This window comes from Musa acuminata, unplaced genomic scaffold, assembly GCF_036884655.1.
Source record: "Musa acuminata AAA Group cultivar baxijiao unplaced genomic scaffold, Cavendish_Baxijiao_AAA HiC_scaffold_1136, whole genome shotgun sequence".
Lineage (NCBI taxonomy): Eukaryota > Viridiplantae > Streptophyta > Magnoliopsida > Zingiberales > Musaceae > Musa > Musa acuminata.
The window spans coordinates 2,060,001-2,062,500 of NW_027021348.1; positions in this window are offsets into that span (position 1 = coordinate 2,060,001).

Consider the following 2,500-nt stretch of genomic DNA (forward strand, 5'->3'; position numbering starts at 1 on the left):
TTTCGTATAGCAGGGACGGTGCTGCCTCTCGCTTCGCTCGCTGTTCGCCGCTCGCCGCTCGCTCGCGCAGCCAAAAATGGCCAGTTTTGGCCCGTTTTGGCCAGTTTTTGGCCTGTTTTTGCGTTGCGCGGTGACCATCTTGAGCGGAGCAAAATGTCAGCCATCTCAGCACCCTGGAACCCCCCGGGTGGCACAGGGCTGGATGGGGCTTTCGTATAGCAGGGACGGTGATGCCTCTCGCTTCGCTCGCTGTCCGCCGCTCGCTGCTCGCTCGCGCAGCCAAAAATGGCCAGTTTTGGCCCGTTTTTGGGCCGTTTTGGCCTGTTTTTGGGCTGTTCTTGCGTCGCGCGGTGACCGTCGTGAGCGGAGCAAAATGTCAGCCATCTCAGCACCCTGGAACCCCCCGGGTGGCACAGGGCTGGATGGGGCTTTCGTATAGCAGGGACGGTGCTGCCTCTCGCTTCGCTCGCTGTCCGCCGCTCGCCGCTCGCTCGCGCAGCCAAAAATGGCCAGTTTTGTCCCGTTTTTGGGCCGTTTTGGCCTGTTTTTGGGCTGTTCTTGCGTCGCGCGGTGACCGTCGTGAGCGGAGCAAAATGTCAGCCATCTCAACACCCTGGAACCCCCCGGGTGGCACAGGGCTGGATGGGGCTTTCGTATAGCAGGGACGGTGCTGCCTCTCGCTTCGCTCGCTGTCCGCCGCTCGCCGCTCGCTCGCGCAGCCAAAAATGGCCAGTTTTGGCCCGTTTTTGGGCCGTTTTGGCCAGTTTTTGGCCTGTTCTTGCGTCGCGCGGTGACCGTCGTGAGCGGAGCAAAATGTCAGCCATCTCAGCACCCTGGAACCCCCCGGGTGGCACAGGGCTGGATGGGGCTTTCGTATAGCAGGGACGGTGCTGCCTCTCGCTTCGCTCGCTGTTCGCCGCTCGCCGCTCGCTCGCGCAGCCAAAAATGGCCAGTTTTGGCCCGTTTTGGCCAGTTTTTGGCCTGTTTTTGCGTTGCGCGGTGACCATCTTGAGCGGAGCAAAATGTCAGCCATCTCAGCACCCTGGAACCCCCCGGGTGGCACAGGGCTGGATGGGGCTTTCGTATAGCAGGGACGGTGATGCCTCTCGCTTCGCTCGCTGTCCGCCGCTCGCTGCTCGCTCGCGCAGCCAAAAATGGCCAGTTTTGGCCCGTTTTTGGGCCGTTTTGGCCTGTTTTTGGGCTGTTCTTGCGTCGCGCGGTGACCGTCGTGAGCGGAGCAAAATGTCAGCCATCTCAGCACCCTGGAACCCCCCGGGTGGCACAGGGCTGGATGGGGCTTTCGTATAGCAGGGACGGTGCTGCCTCTCGCTTAGCTCGCTGTCCGCCGCTCGCCGCTCGCTCGCGCAGCCAAAAATGGCCAGTTTTGTCCCGTTTTTGGGCCGTTTTGGCCTGTTTTTGGGCTGTTCTTGCGTCGCGCGGTGACCGTCGTGAGCGGAGCAAAATGTCAGCCATCTCAGCACCCTGGAACCCCCCGGGTGGCACAGGGCTGGATGGGGCTTTCGTATAGCAGGGATGGTGCTGCCTCTCGCTTCGCTCGTTGTCCGCCGCTCGCCGCTCGCTCGCGCAGCCAAAAATGGCCAGTTTTGGCCCGTTTTTGGGCCGTTTTGGCCAGTTTTTGGCCTGTTCTTGCGTCGCGCGGTGACCGTCGTGAGCGGAGCAAAATGTCAGCCATCTCAGCACCCTGGAACCCCCTGGGTGGCACAGGGCTGGATGGGGCTTTCGTATAGCAGGGACGGTGCTGCCTCTCGCTTCGCTCGCTGTCCGCCGCTCGCCGCTCGCTCGCGCAGCCAAAAATGGCCAGTTTTGGCCCGTTTTGGCCAGTTTTTGGCCTGTTTTTGCGTTGCGCGGTGACCATCTTGAGCGGAGCAAAATGTCAGCCATCTCAGCACCCTGGAACCCCCCGGGTGGCACAGGGCTGGATGGGGCTTTCGTATAGCAGGGACGGTGATGCCTCTCGCTTCGCTCGCTGTCCGCCGCTCGCTGCTCGCTCGCGCAGCCAAAAATGGCCAGTTTTGGCCCGTTTTTGGGCAGTTTTGGCCAGTTTTTGGCCTGTTCTTGCGTTGCACGGTGACCGTCGTGAGCGGAGCAAAATGACAGCCATCTCAGCACCCTGGAACCCCCCGGGTGGCACAGGGCTGGATGGGGCTTTCGTATAGCAGGGACGGTGCTGCCTCTCGCTTCGCTCGCTGTCCGCCGCTCGCCGCTCGCTCGCGCAGCCAAAAATGGCCAGTTTTGGCCCGTTTTTGGGCCGGTTTGGCCAGTTTTTGGCCTGTTCTTGCGTCGCGCGGTGACCGTCGTGAGCGGAGCAAAATGTCAGCCATCTCAGCACCCTGGAACCCCCCGGGTGGCACAGGGCTGGATGGGGCTTTCGTATAGCAGGGACGGTGCTGCCTCTCGCTTCGCTCGCTGTTCGCCGCTCGCTCGCGCAGCCAAAAATGGCCAGTTTTGGCCCGTTTTTGGGCCGTTTTGGCCAGTTTTT